Genomic DNA, 16,364 nt, shown 5'->3' on the forward strand with positions numbered 1-16,364 from the left:
ATGATCGAACCAACTTGTCTATAGCTAGACTTATGTTGTACGTGGAAGCTCTTTGCCCAAAATCGAACTGGAACGTAGGCACAAAGGTTAAACGTGGCTTCTGCTGCTGGCTGGCCTCTAGCTACCGTTAGTTGAATCAAGACTCTTCTTGCCACGTTGCCTAGCGTGCTAATAGCGGGTTAAGTGGTTCGGAGGGCGTAAATCAGGCAGAAAAAATGCAATTCATTTTCCTTTCTTTTGTTTTCTCCTCACATCTTTGAACTTTCAAAGTCATGGTCGTTTGGGAATCAGAAATCAGGTTTTTTTTTGGGCTGCTTCATAGTTTGACCGGTTAAACTAGCAAGTTTGTTTGATTGGTTGATGGAACAAAATTTTTATTTATTCCTTACGGTTTGATACTAAAATAAAAATAGGAATAGTTTTAATTTGGAATTATTGAAATAATTATTATCAAGAATTATTTATCGGGAGAGCGCTCAATGTATGGCTCAAGCTTAGATGATCTTTTGTTTTTTTTTTGTGCTGTTTCAAATCCCATTCACACGACACGGTTCAATTCATAAGCGACGTTTGACGTCATAAACAACAAATTTAAATTTACACCACGCGATGCTGATAGCGCACGGTACCCGGTACTGATAAACGCATTTTTATCTGGAACACACAGCGTAAATTCCATTCAAAACAACACTCGTTTTCTGTGTGCTGCAGTCATTCAGTTTTTTTTTTGAAGGTACGGTTGGGCTTTTGTTGAATACATTTTCACATGACACTTTTAAGCCGAGATTTGCTATTTCGATTGAGTGATAAGTGATGATAAATCAGTATGAATTTTAACATATTGGTTCTAACAGCAGTACATGATTTTAAATTTTTACTAAGCTGAATCGAATTTATTAGTTTAATAACTTGTGTGATTTTTTATACAATCATTTTTTATATACAAGCGTTAGATGATAATAGTAAAAAAAAAAATGTTTGCAAATGTCGATTATCATCTAAATTTACAGATGTTGCTATTAAGATACCCGCCTCTTCGCATGTGCGGAAACTGCACAAATTTTTATTTTGTCGGGCGTGACCAAAAATGAAAGAATTTGGTTTGCGAACTGCAAACAGAGAATGAAATCATATATATAACACGAGATGCGGTACATCACACACAACAATGCAACAACAAACACAAACTCTGCCACACACACATTCACGCAAGCTCCGGTCCAGAATAATGACTCGGTCCTAACACACTGTGAACCTACCTACCAGCAAATGATGAGGTAATCAACATTGATAACAAAAAGCGATTGAAATTCGTAATGGAAAATTTTTCGAAAAGACTCCACGCTTCGTGTTCCTCCAGTGTAAAGGATGATTGCTGGGAGCAGGGAAACTGGTTTCGGGTGGTTTTCAGAGCACCAGCGACGTCGTATCGCATAATTTAGGTGCGATTTGTGTGGTGGGTTGGTGGTGAAGGTGGCGTTATTGAAATTTGAGCCCTAGAATGGCCAATCAATGAAGTGTGTGCTGGCAGCTGATAAACATGCCAACAAGTCTTTGCGTTGCGTTGTGATTGGGAGTTATCAGAGGTCCCTAATTATTGCACCTCAGCTGGTTGTTGCATGGTGGTCAAGGTTTAACAAAACTTGTTTCAAACAATACATGAGCAATGTGAACCGATGTAATTCAATCGACCCTCTCTCAGTGTCGATATCCAAGAGATTGTCGAGGAAGGAAGAAATCAGACTAAAAAACGTAGTAGTCTAAAATTTTGTGTTTTGGTCAAGCGCTTTACTGCCCCTGATCGCATAAATGTCCCATATGCATTTTCGTCACTTTTGAGTTAATAATGCAGTTTGGTTCAAAATCGTGTGCTCGTTCAGAAAAGCCTATAACATCCAGTACTTTGTTCTAGAAATCAGGAGGAAAACCAGTTTTTTCGCGAAAACTTAACAAGTAGCCTTATGTGTGGGACAAACTTCAAATGCGTTTTCTCGGCTTGCTGTTGTTGCATATGGGACATTTAGTTTAGCAGAATGCATTACTGTGAATACAAAGAGACGAGTTGTTCCTTTTCATTCCGATAGTCAAGAAAAGAACACTGATGAAGTCTGCTATGTAGTAGTGTACCTGCTTTATTTTATATTTATTTACGGTCAAACAATAAAACGCGTATTTCTCGGAACATCAAAGAGCGACTTGCGACAAGATAGCATGACAGCGTTGTCAACTGACCAAGCAAAATCAATGTTGCTACAGCTACAGCAGTGTACATTTTTTGATACAAGTTGGATCATTCCGGATCTATCAGCAGCAAAGGTGCTAATTGAGAAATTAAGCAGGGTGATTTTCCCCTGCCTGTTCTACAGACAATGTTATCAAAATAACTCGAATGTTATAAATATAACTATAAATACTACTTTACTAAACTGATTATATTGCCTCTCAAAGCAAGTCTGTCCCATTTGTAATTTCGTCAAATTGAGTTGTTGATGCAGTTTGTAATTCAATAAATCATGTGACCTATCAAAAAACTAATAAAATTCAGCACTTATTAATTATTCCAAATTATTCCACACAGCTAAAAAAGTAGTAATCCAGCTGCGTGTAAAAGGCCTGGGTGAAAAATAAATTTTTCATTATTTTATGCAATTTTATGTGATTTTACACCCGCCCATCAGTATGGGAAAACTGCGTTTATCCTTAAAGCTTTTCATCGGTCTGATGGCCGAGTGGGCTAAGGCGCCAGTCCTTACTGTTGGTGCTGGGTTTGAATCCTGTCGGCTGCAACTTTTTTTTGTGTTTGCGAAAATTGTACATGCAGTGTGTAATATTAAGAGTTTATTTTGACGAAGGTGATGTGCATGCTTTTGCATGTGATTTTACCATCGGATTTTTTGCTGTGCAGAAAACCGAAAATGTCACTTTTTGCGAAATCTTGGGGACGTGGGACAAATTTGCCTTGCATTTTTCTCGGCTTGCATATGGGAAAACTAGATTAGAGCAGTGGTTTAACACATTATAATAATTTGATTTAGGGGAGTGTGGGGTAATTTGGACACCCTAAGGAAATTGCTCTGTTACGGGCTGTATGGATATTTTAAAGGAATGTGGATGACACCAGAGGATAATAGAGACCATATTTGATGGAAAATGTCATTCATTTCGATAAATTTTGATGAAAAACCCATTTTTATCGCAAAAGTTAAAAGGTGTCCAAATTACCCCCACATTTTTGTGTGGGGGTAATATGAACACCCCTATGGGGTAATTTGGACATGCCTTGTGGGGTAATATGCTCATACCTTGTGGGGTAATATGAACACCTTTTGTGGGGTAACTTGGACACATGTTGAAGAATAAGTTTAACATTTGATTTTTTGAGCATGTTTTTTATCCTTCAACCTGGTTTTGTAATTGCTTTATATTATGAAGTGTTGCTCACAATATTTCATCAAAGGTTTAAATAATGATTTTGTGATAGAACTATAATTCAATAGGAAGATAACAAATAGTTCAGTGTAGTATACATAATTTAATCATTAATACTGAAATGATTTAAACATTGATTCTGGATCAGGCACACTATACTTGTTTTGAATGATTAAGGTATCGTTTATGTTTATATAAATCAATCTTTATATAGAATTTATTAGCCTGAAAATATCATTTTTTTAAATTTTACATTCTGTAGCCCTTCAAATTTAAATATTATTGTAAACCAGCATAGAAATTAGAAATGTCAAAGAAATTAATTAAAAGCAATCAACATTAGAGTATTGTTGAACGCCAAATGTACAGTAATCAGATTTTCATCAATTCGAATATTGGAATAAATTTATCTAAATTAAAAAATAGGGGTTTTGTGAAAGTTCTCATTGCTCACATTCATTTTTGATTGTTTTGACATATTAAATCCCTCTAAATTAATCTAAATCCCTTTAAAAACTCATCCAACCATGAAAGTTACTTTTTTGTTGCCTGACAGGTAGACTTTCAGGTATGTCCAAATTACCCCACAAGCCATGTCCAAATTACCCCCAATGCATATTCTATCATAAATTGCGATTTTTGATGATAAAAATTGATAAAATGCACAATTTTTATACGTACATATCTCAGGCATCGTCCAAGCATCCCCCTTAAACAAAAAATGTCCACTTTCTTGCCATATAACCCCTGCAAAACCTTATTTCCTAACCTTCAAATATTAGAATTTAAGGCAGTGCCAACCGGCCTTTGGAAACTTTTACACATTATACCAAAACTACTTAACCTATCCAACTTTTTTGGTTTGTCCATACTCCTAGGCCATTACTAGTACTAACCTTATCACCTAAATTGCCGTTTTCACTATATATCCGAAGAAAACGTGATTTTTAAAGGGGTGTCCAAATTACCCCCACTGCCCATATTACCCCAAACTCCCCTACAATGAAAAAATTCAATGCGTGAGATAATACAGGGAACACTCGCTGGTTTCTGGACGCCTTACTGTACATAAATCTATAGAATTTATGTATTATTTATTATGTATTGTCTCCTCACCAAAAAAGTATGAATGTTTAATATTTACATCAATTGGTTTGTTAAACATTTGTAGCAGAATTTAATGAATGCGGCGAGCTCACAATCAATTTCAGTTTTTTTTTTTCAAATGACGTGATTGAATGTTTAGTAATCCACATTCTTACACCACTTAGAAATCATTAGTTACGATTAATCAATCCCTTCCACGATGCGATTCGTTTCAAATCTTCTCGCGGGACCGTGGCGAAGAATCTTACAAGCGGCGCCAATCCAGTTTACCCGCGTTGATTCATCATATAAGTAGGTATCCACCTCCCCGTCCTGCCCGTGCTTGGGGCAATTCTAGCGGGAGGCAAAATAACAACAAAAACTCGAAGGCCCAGCAGCAGCGTTCTCACTCGCTATTGACTGCACGACTTCTCTTTAATGATGATTTGCTCCTTTTCCCAACTTCAACTCCCAAGTCCCGAGTCCAAAGGCCCCAGCAACACCACATTTTTAATCATTCTCGCGCGTACGGCGGGCGAACGTACCACGTATTTTTTTATAACTCCCGTGCACACACATACACGTGCTGGTATATAACCGCAAGAATCTACCTCGGTCACGTCATAGCACCACGACGACCGGGTTCAGTTCCAGGTCTCCGCCGGGCCCGTCTCGCCTAAGCGCTCCGCACTTGAAAGGACGAAGACGTGAAGTTTAGCGTAATGTGTGTAGACGACGAGAACAACCTTTCCAAAACGAGAGGAACGTAAGATCACGATCAAGAGCAAGAAGAGTACACGGTGAGGAGGAAAAGAGCTATAGTGGCTCGGTAACCGACCGAACAACCAACCGCCAGTCAAAGGCCTGCGGCGGGAGCATTCGTCGTCGTAGCCAAGATCAAGTGATCAAGCCAAGAGCCAAGAATTTCTGGAGAATATGATAAAACACGGAGAGCAAAGGAAGGAAAGATTAAGAGGAAAAAACTACAACCATTGCCGCACAAAAATACGATGTGTACACAAACGAATCTTTTTCTCTTTTTTTTTTTTTTGGTCAGCTCAAAGTTGTAGAACCGGTTTCATTAGTTCACTATTGATGACCAACCCGGCACTAAACAAGAGGAATTTTTGTTGTGTGGAGAGTTGAACGCGCGAGTTGTAAACTACCAACGAAACAGCCAGAAACAGCACAAGAAAGAAACCAAAATACACAGTGCACCAACTCCCATTTACTCCAATCTTTTCTCCCGATCGTGAGCAGGGGAAAATGACACAGGAGTCACAAATGTTTACCTCATTCGGATTAAACGCTTTTAAACTTCAAACCACAGCTGACATTTGATAAAATTTGAACAAATATTAATTGTAAGAAATTGTATTACTTTTTGAAATATGACAATTGGTACCACTTAAATAGAGATTACGGGTGCCAAAAGATTTTTTTTTATTTTGAGAAATTTTCAGTGGGGTTGACTATGGGTCAAACCACGACACATCTCTCGTAATTTCTAAATAACAGAAACAACTTAAAAAATATCAAATTGATAGTTATAGAGAGTTTATCAACATTTTCCCAAAATATGGTGGAATTTGAAGAACTCTACCTTTATTGCCAATCGTTTGAGAATTTACCCAATCTCACCCCTTAGAGGGGGTGACATTGGGTCAAATGAAACTAAAATGGTGCTCAAATACAAAGATATAGGGTCAACATTGGGTCGAAACAAGTAATCCAGCAGTGTTACTTGTTCAAGAGAATCGTATAGGGTCGTTGAGCTCGAAGTGTACCCCTTGTCATTAATATCAAGTAGGCCCGGTTGAGCATCGATAAAATGATTTAAAGAAATAAATTCAAGATTGTGATGATTAAATATTAAGAAAATGCATTTGGTTATGTGAACAAGCAACAAGTCACTCAAATTTGAAAAAAATGGATCGCTAAACTCGACGTCACAAGCGAGAAAATCAAAATAAAGAAAAAAAAATCGTGATTCGATTATCCGAATTTTCTAAGAATCCTTCGGATAATCGAGTCTGGACTTTTTTCGAAGCATTTTTGATCAAAAGATTAAGATAAAATGAGTTTTCATGTTTAACAGAAATTTTCTATTCTATAAAGCAAGTTGTGGCGCTATAACTACGGCAAATAGTGTCCAGAGCATTTGTGGAAATGTCCCACCCCATATGGTCCCGGGGTACCAAACCTTCTTAGCATGGTGCTCCCAACGAATAAAACAAATCTTGGAGCCTATGGTGGTGTGTCCCCACGCTTCCCGCCTCCCCTGTCGATTCAGAATTGTGTTGTTGTATGAACCTTCCATGCTCAAACTCAACCCACTTCGAAGAATCATGTCTCTGCGATACAACATTACGCAGTAGGCCTGGCCGCTTTAACATCTGTGATGTTTCAATGCATTCTAATGCAATGGCGCACTACAGATGTTAATACAGTGCACAGCAAAAAATCCGATGGTAAAATCGCATGCAAAAGCATGCACATCACCTTCGTCAAAATAAACACTTAATATTACACACTGCATGTACATTTTTTGCAAACACAAAAAAAAGTTGCAACCGACGGGATTCATACCCAACACCAACAGTAAGGACTGGCGCCTTAGCCCACTCGGCCATCAGACCGATGAAGAGCTGTTAGGATACACGCATATATGAGCTTGACATTTCGGTCAAGTAGGTTTCCCATACTGATAGGCTACATATTTCAGGGTGTAAAATTACATGAAATTGAATAAAATAATGCAATATTTTTACACCCAGGCGTTTTACTCGCAGCTGGATCACTACTTTTTTAGCTGTGTGGACTCTCTCTGCACAGCAAATAAAGTAGTAATTCAGCTGCGTGTAAAAGGCCTGGGTGTAAAATAAATTTTGCATTATTTTATGAAATTCTGTGTAATATTACATTCTGAAATATGTAGCCCATCAGTATGGGAAATCTACTTGACCGAAATGTCAAGCTTATATATACGTTTAGCCTTCCCATTTTTCATCGGTCTGATGGCCGAGCGGGCTAAGGCGCCAGTCCTTAATGATGGTGCTGGGTTTGAATCCCGTCGGTTGCAACTTTTTTTTGTGTTTACAAAAATTGTACATGCTGTGTGTAATTTTAAGTGTTTATTTTGACGAAGGTGATGTGCATGCTTTTGCATGCGATTTTACCATCGAATTTTTTGCTGTGTGGTTGTCGATATTGGAGGGACTGTCGAGAGCGAGAAGTATCGAATTATAGAATCAAAGCAATCTTTTCGAAGGGACTGAAAAATTTATAGACAGTTGGAGCAATATTGATATCGAGAAGATCGACAGCCAGCGAGTCCATTGTAAATGACAAGAAGAAAGCTAGGCGTAATTAACCTACACAGCAAAAAAAATGTGTAAATTTAGAAGGTGTAATTTAAGAAGGTTGAATATTACCTCTATTATGATGTAATTTTACCTAAATTTAGACTGAAAAAGCGACATTATTCCAGAATAGTGGTAAAATTACGCATTTTCAGAGGTAAAATTACACTTTTTTATCTGACATAAAAGATGTACCCCTTTTTAGATGAAATTTTACCATGATTTTTTTTCTGTGTAAGGTTTTCTCCAGGATCCCTTTGAAAGATTGGCAGCGCTGGGGTTTGATTAGATTAACAGATATTTTCTAATCTTCCTGGGTATATTCCGGTGCACTACGTCAAATTTAACTATTTTGTTGAGATTCGATGTTTGTGAGTAAAAGTAAAAGGCAGCAGTCGTGATTGAATGGTGACGCTGTTCGCTTTGTTAGCGGATGATCATGGGTTCGATTTCCATCTGCTCCTGCCTTCCTTCGAATGGGGAAGTAAAATGTTGGCCCAGGCCTAAGTTGTTGTTAGGCCGTTGTAGTTGTTGTTAATTAATTTATTTCTGGTATCTTTAACCTTCTTGGTCATTCGCTGCCCTAAAGTTATGACGTTAAGTAATTAAAGGTGGGGTGGAAGGTTCCTTGGAGTAAAGTCTTTGGACTCCTAGGTTCGAGCAGAAACTTGCAGTAGAGACCACAAAAGACCTGTGCGTCGTTAAGGTGGATGGTTTGTTTTGAGTAAAAGTAAAGCATTTTTTGCATTATTATTACCATCGATCCCTGTTCGGGTATTGCTGTTCTCTATTGGTGGAGTGGGTGAAGTTATATGACGTGGACGTGGCTGCCATATACTGTTTGCCCTCTGATACACTTTGCCCTCGAGTTTGCTGTGAAGTTTATTGTCGGCGCATGCCAATAATTGAATAAAAATTCAATTTTGGAAATTTTCATGTAACGTGTAATACACACAAAATCACATAATTATTCCTTGCATTTATAAATGACACGTGCTGATCTTACCCTGACTTTTGAAGGACGAGAAAGTGACAACTCAGTCATGACCTCAGCACCCTGCTGTGTGTTTGCCTCCGTCGTAACAGTTGTAGGGAAGAGTTTCACCTCGCCCGTTATGACAACGAGGTCATTTCGACACTTATCGTGCGGACGGCTTTCTTCTTCACCTTAACGTATAGACCTGCCGAAGGCTCCTCTTCTCTGCTGCCGTCACATTATCTTATCTCATCGTGGTCGTTCTCAAATACTGCCGCCGTGTTCTCGTCTACGACCGCTGCTGCTTTCGAAGTGTTGTTATAAATGTCTTTCTCTCGGTTCAACTTTTACGCGATCGCTGATATATACAAAGCTACTAAGAAGAAGCCGAAGCTTCAGAAACCCAATGGAGAGGGGGTAGAGGGGCTAGAAGAACGCGGGCGCGCAACGGAATTAGCCACAAGTTCAAGCCACCGGACCCCGTCGGTCATACGAAGAATCGGCCCAATGATGGAGCCTCCATTATACGTGGCGTGGTCCGAGCACCGATGTCTGGGGTGCCTCCGTGCTGGATCCGTGTCTTTAGAGATGGATGAATCTTCGCGTCTCTCTTTCACGCCAACTCGCTCGTTCACTCCGACGAGTTGGCCAAAATGAAGAGGGTGCATTCCACATTTGCGAACGAGCCAAACAAAACGTAGACGCAGATAGGATAGGAATGCTGCATGGTTCGCTGCTGATCTGACAACGTCGTCTTGATCGTCGTCGTCTCTTTACAGAGTGGATCGTTCACATGGAGAACGTGCAGAATAACTGCCTCTACAACGACCAAGACCACGGCTGTCTTCCCGGATTTTCATTCCACGATGCACCGTGCGATGCGCGTACATGGAAAAATAATATCAATTAATAATGAGGTTAAATCATTTACTATTATCGTCACGCTGATCGTGTGTTTGATTCCAACAACCATCGATCCTCGTCGGACAACTGATGCCCATCGGGGCCCATTCAGCTGCGTCATGCCACCCGATCTTCTTCTCGATCCAGGGCAGGGCAGGTTTCTGCCACCACTCTTCTACTTTTTGCCGATTCCCGGAAAAAGAAAAACGACGCGCCGGTCTTGGGCAAATATCGTGCGAAAGTCAACCGCCCCGACCGAACGCGTCTTCTTCAGCATCTCTTTCTCTCTCCTCTCGCTGAGTTTGTGCATGCGGCAAATTTATGTTGTGAAACATGTGTGTTCAATGCTGCAATGTCCGCATACATTGTTGAACGCGTTGTCAACGTTGTCAGCAGCAGCGCAAAAGCAACGGTATGATCGTAAAAGTGGTCATTATAGGTCGGCGGCCACCACGTATAGAGTAGTGTGTCCTCAATTTCTACGCAGTGAAAATTGTACTCCCGTCGCTCAATTAGGTGTACCATCTTTTGGACTACATTTTTTGTTGTTGTTGCAAACATCTCGCATCCAACTTAATTGCACAAAGTGCAGCAGTGTGCCCAAGTCATTTTATTAAGGTCTTTAATTATGGTGCGTAAGCGTCCCAATTGCCCATGTTCAGGTACCTGCGGTGAACTGGACTTGCTGAGACATCGATCTGAATCAACCTTTCAGTGATTCTTAAAAATACATTTGTGGAAAATTTAAAAATTGATCAAAGCTATCAAAAATTGTTACCGCCAATTTGTGTTTTCTTGCATAGCATAAAACAAGCAAAAAAATCAATCGCCTTGGCGTTCGCGATTGCGAGATTCCTACTCAAAACTAGATGTCCGAAGGCAATTGAAAACCTCTTTTTACATTTAAGCTTTCATCCACCCCGGGATTCGAACTGACGACCTTTGGATTGTTAGGCCAACTGCCTACAAGCGACTCCACCGAGACGTCTCCTAAACCTGGACTGAGCTATCGACCTAACCTCTAGGTTAGACCGGCGCCAACATTTACTTCCCCGTCCGACGGAAGGCGTGATCAGACAAATCTCGTCTCGAAAAATGCCACCGGGACCTTCTGGGATCGAACCCAGGCCGACTGGGTGAGAGGCAACCACGCTTACCCCTACACCACAAGTCCCGCCAAAACAATTAAAAGATTCCAAAACTTATAAAAAGAAGACACCTTCTTGTTACTGGCTCAGCCAAAGATGATAGAACTATAAAATTCGTTTTTGCAATTCCGTCGTGAAACTACTAACTTTTCCTGTCATTGAACGACGAAATAGCCTACTTTTCTGTACCAAAAATAACAGAATCGAATAGCAACACTTTTCAAAATAAATGCTTTAAAGTTCTACTTTTTAGCACTGAAATGGGTTCTAAAAAGTTGTACTTTTCAAAAAATCAACAGAGATCGCTCGTGAATTTCAACAAAAAGACTACGTTAGGAAAAATCGAGCAATATAATATTACAAAACAAAGTATTTAGGTATTTTGATAACATTTCATCAAATTCCTCCCAAACTCGCCACTTTTTAAAACTCGTCACGTTTTCGCTGCTGTTTAAGCTTCTTTACAGTGGTGGTGTGTTAAATGTGGCTCTCGTTCTCTCTCTTTCTCTCTCTCTCTCTCTCCACCGTACCCAGAGCTTTGAATGTATAAATGGAAGACAAGTTCTCGTCGTCGTGGGTTCACACAATCCGGTGTTTTATTCGCTCAAACTTGTTTTTATTTGTTTCGGTATATAAACAGACGATCATAACAACCACAACAACAACAGAAACAACAACACCAACAACAATAGCAGGAACGTTCGCGCAGTGCAATGCACAATGCTATCGTTTGAAATAATAGTCGCAGTCGCCAAGCGCGATTTGATTTATTTTTAGAATATTCATATGAACATGTTTTGGATGATGGCTTGGCTGCTGTCGTTTTGGTGGCTCTCTTTCCGACGATTGGATTCGCGGCTAAACGATGTGCTGACAATGTGCTCACATTGTCTGATTCGTGGACATATGATATTCTCAAAGAATTTGATCCACTTTACAAATTCCGTTAAAATATGTTGCTTGGAGTGAACAAAACTTGACTACATTAGTGCAGACTAATTTTGAGAGTATTACTCTTAATTTCAATAATAAAATTTTCGCTGCACAGAATCACATACCTACCATGCGCCTCCATGAAATTAACTCGATGGGCTCATTCTATGGGCGACGCTCAGTGGTTTATTTTTCTAGTGCATTTTAATTCCAAAATTGATTTTGGAACTTATAAAGTACAGTATGACAAACATTTTAAGTTCTTTTTATGGAACACCATGCGTCTCCATATATATTTAGATAAGACGTTTTTTCCTACACCCCAATTTTCACTGCTAGAATATTTTCTTCTTTTTAGTAACATTCCGACTCGATTATCCGAAGGCTTTGGAAAAAAAAAATACTTCGAATAATCGAATCATAAAAAATATGTTTTTTTTCCTAGTCTTATTTTTGATTGTCGAGCCAAATACACTCCTGATGAAATAATGAAAAATTTACATTTTGTAATTTAAAAAGCAATCAACTATTTTAATATTACTTAAATGGGGTCACATTTAATGTTCAAAGTAAAAAAAAAACGCGAGATAGAATGTGTTGTTCATGATTTAAAATCTAAACTTCGGATAATCGAAATTTTGGATAATGGTATCTCGGCGATATGTATTATGTTTTAGCCACACCGTGTTTTCAAATGATGTCGCTTAAAAAACCGCGCATCTCCATGTCGTTGCTTCTTTACTATCATGTGACACGTCCTAACTTTTTGCAGCAGATATGTCACAAGATAGCACAAAACTGACGATGTAATGATCTTACGAATACTTGGTACAGTTGAGTGATGCAATGTTCTAATTACATCATTTCTATGAACTTTACCTGCTGGGCCGCTCATCAATTCGCACCATTTACTACGATGACACCGAAGATCAGCTCTCTGATTAGGCAGGGCTCAATTTTACTACTAAACCGCTCCGGCGGGGTCACTTTATAAACGATTCCAAGTACGTATTTCAGTACGTATCAAATTCGTTCAATCTTATCGTCACTTTTATGATCGTTCAAACAAACGTGTGGGTATTAATAATTCATTCCCGTCTCCGTGTCTGAGTCAACTTCTTCGCTGGCTCTCCGGTTTTTCTTCTCCGCAACTATACTAGAAGCAACAATTTTTCTGGCACTAATACAGCCGCAGAAACACCCCGACGAACTCTCGGCGGCACATACTAACAGGCGCTACGTTCTATTTATTTTCATCAATACTTATTCAAAATTTGCATATCGTGTCACACCCACACACAAACACACACACACACACTTTTTGAATGGACGTAGCGCAAAAGCACTTAGTTATTGTGCTATCAGATGCTATTCTCGAGACATAATTGTGATAAGCCGAGTCGAGCTTAATTGTTACTTTCTCCCGAGTTGAGAAACGTGTAGAACATTGGAATTTTTCAACAGCACTAGCATCAACACTTCTCATTACTTAACGGGTTGCGGTAATGTAAACATCTTCAACCCCCACAACTACACACTTTTAACGCCTCTCACAGGTTAAACCAGATCCAGATCAAACCGACCATGCATGCACACAGCCGCTCGAAACGCTCCTTTTTCCAGATGCATCACACACAATTCACACGGATCACGATCCCAATTGAAATGTCCTCTTCTCGGCTGCCCACGCGCTTGCCCTTCCCAAAAACGGACGTCTAAAAAAAGTTCGAAAGCACACGTTCACAGGTCGGTTGTCGGTGAACGACTAAATATCTTGCCAAGAATTCCAACCTGACTTGCTCTTTGCTCACTTTGCTTACTCGCTCGCTCGTCGTTTGCTCTACGTTCTACACAAACCCAGGCCAGAGCGGACGCACACACCCGGAGCACCATCCGACGACGCGAAAGCAACAAAAAAAATCATACTGGCTTGTTTGAGCAACTAACTAAGCCGACTGTAGTATTCTCTCTCACGGGTTAGACAAGTTCAAATTAAGGTGTGTTTAAATTTCAGACTTATCCTCACAAAGCGAAAATTTTGAACCGAGACAAATCAACTTAAACCTCTTATAAACCTTCTTGACAAAAAAAAATCATGGCAGTTACTAAAATTGTCACCATGGTACAACTAAAAAAAGGATTGCACAACGTTTACTGTGACTGCAGAGCAACAAGTTGTACGACACGCGACAAGTTGATTGCGGAAATTTGAACCAGTCTACCACATTCTCTCAACACACCCAAACGCAAATATACGAATGAATACGAAAGAAGCTGTTTTCAGTACTTCTTACTATACAGTAATAAGTTAATCAATGTATTATTCGTGCAAAAATTTAACGCACTAGGGTGGTTTTAAAACAGTTCTAGATTGAATTTTCAAAAGGTCTTATCTGCATAGGAAACCCATGACTTGACTTGGTTGTTTTGAAAATTTACTCTAGAGTTCACAACTTACAAGCAGAAGATTTGCGTACGAAAGCTTGTATTGCCCTAAAACGTCTTTTGTACCTAGGTCCCTCTCGCTTTGGGATTCGAACTCACAACCTTTGGATTCGTCAAAACGTCTGAGTCGACGAGGCAGTCCGTCAGTTATTTGATTTGGTCGTGAACTTTGAACTGGACCTATGTAACGGTCTTTACATGCTAAATATAAGCCAATTTGGTGAATTCAGTGTTGATATACCGTGCGGTTTTAAAAGTATTTAGACGGTTGACATAACAACTCATGAAAATTATTTGAATTTACTTTTGCATGCCTCCTTATTATAATTTTTTTAGTTTTTTGCATCATATTTTCATATAATTAGAAAATGTCTCTTAAATTTAGATAAATTTCATTGCTGCTTCAAAGTTCTGAACACAGCTAGGATTTCAGTTTAATGAAGATGTTCTTACAACAAAAGATTTTATTAGCTTAGCTTAGCTATTATGAAAAATAAAATGAAGTAATATAATATAGACGATATTAGTGGAACTTTCCATCATTATCAAAATTCTCACCAAAAACAGTAAAACTTCACTAAGTTTACATTTTTCAATTCCTTTCAACGAGCGAACCGGTATTGGAAACAGTCAGATGGCGTCACGATCGTCAGCTTCTAGGTTCTTGGGAGTTGACGAAACTGTCCTTATACATCAAAAGAATTCATTTTATTTAAATATGAAAAAATATATAGTCTGCAAAAATAATGTCAGGAAAGAAATAAGCCGTTGATAAGGGTTCCTATGTTGATAGGACCTTTTGAAATAGTTCATGGTTCAAACTTTCATGGTTTATCAGTGAACAGCATTTTATTTTAAAGGACGTGCAGATGAACAATTCAAAACACTTTTGATGTTGATAATACGTAAAATAAACGAGATTCGATCGAGAATGGCTTTGTTTACAAATAGCCCTTAGGATCTACTTGCAAATCATCCTAAGATTTGTAGGTACATATTTGTCAAAATCAAATTATTCGCTCTACAGCATTGCCTTGGCGTTCTCGATTGCGAGATTCCTACTCGAAACTAGGTGTCCGAAGGTTTGATTGTTGAGGCAATTGCAAACCTCTTTTTACACCTTAGCTTCCATCCACCCCGGGATTCGAACTGACGACCTTTGGATTGTTAGTCCAACTGCCTACCAGCGACTCCACCGAGACAGGACCCAGGGAGACGACTCCTACACCTGGACTGAGCTAACGACCTAACCTTTTTTTTTTTAGGTTAGTCCGGGTCCAACATTTACTTCCCGTCCGACGGAAGGCGTGATCAGGCAAATCTCGTCTCGAAAAATGCCACCGGGACCGTCTGGGATCAAACCCAGGCCGACTGGGTGAGAGGCAATCACGCTTACCCCTACACCACGGTCCCGGTACATATTTGTATTAAATTTAATAATCATCAAAGATAACCGATTGGCTGTAGTGATTCGAAGTTTCAAAAGAAATATGATAAATGCTTATCCAAATAAAAATAATTATGTGGTAAATATTTAAGATTTGCACCGTTTATTTCTCACAAATTAGCAGTTATATGTATCTTCTTGGATTTTCTCATCTGTTTTCCCATATCTTTCTTGCATCGATCAAGTTTTGATCTTTGTCTACTCATCCTCCTTCTCCTCACATTACGTTCCTCGAGGCATAAACGCTTTTTCTCGCTAGGTGCAACATTCATGTTTATGGCATTTCATTGTTATATTTTTTTTTCAGGTGAAAAATATTGTAGAATACAAGGGAAACGTGAAGAACCGTACAGAGAACTTCAAGTGGCTATTATTATGGTTCTACAAAAAAGGCATCCCATTATTGTGCATTCAGGTGGGCACCCGAGCGCCTCTTGTGAGAGTTAGAGATCAGAAATGATTTTATTTAATGTATTCTCCTCTAATTTATGTTTTATATGTCCAAAAAATGTTGAAATAATTTAAATAATATGATGAAAATATTATATTTAACATTAATGGAATAAAGTTGAAATAAATATTCTAAAACCAAATACGACAAAACTTTCACAGCTGCAGCGATCCTGGTGACCATT

General features: G+C 39.0%; 1 protein-coding gene across 2 annotated transcripts in view; it reads right to left on the minus strand.

Moving 5' to 3' along the window:
* LOC120426429 (ataxin-1) overlaps nucleotides 1-16,364 on the minus strand; it is a 115,951-nt gene that overhangs the window by 79,785 nt on the left and 19,802 nt on the right. The window contains exon 1 of one of the 2 annotated variants that reach the window (XM_052706061.1): nucleotides 12,717-13,616. The exons of the other annotated variant lie outside the window; for it this stretch is intronic. The gene's annotated coding sequence lies outside the window, so the exon portion shown is untranslated. Of the gene's footprint in view, nucleotides 1-12,716; nucleotides 13,617-16,364 lie in introns of those variants that run through there. 2 annotated transcript variants of the gene reach the window in all.

The sequence above is a fragment of the Culex pipiens genome, chromosome 1, assembly GCF_016801865.2.
Source record: "Culex pipiens pallens isolate TS chromosome 1, TS_CPP_V2, whole genome shotgun sequence".
Classification (NCBI taxonomy): domain Eukaryota; kingdom Metazoa; phylum Arthropoda; class Insecta; order Diptera; family Culicidae; genus Culex; species Culex pipiens.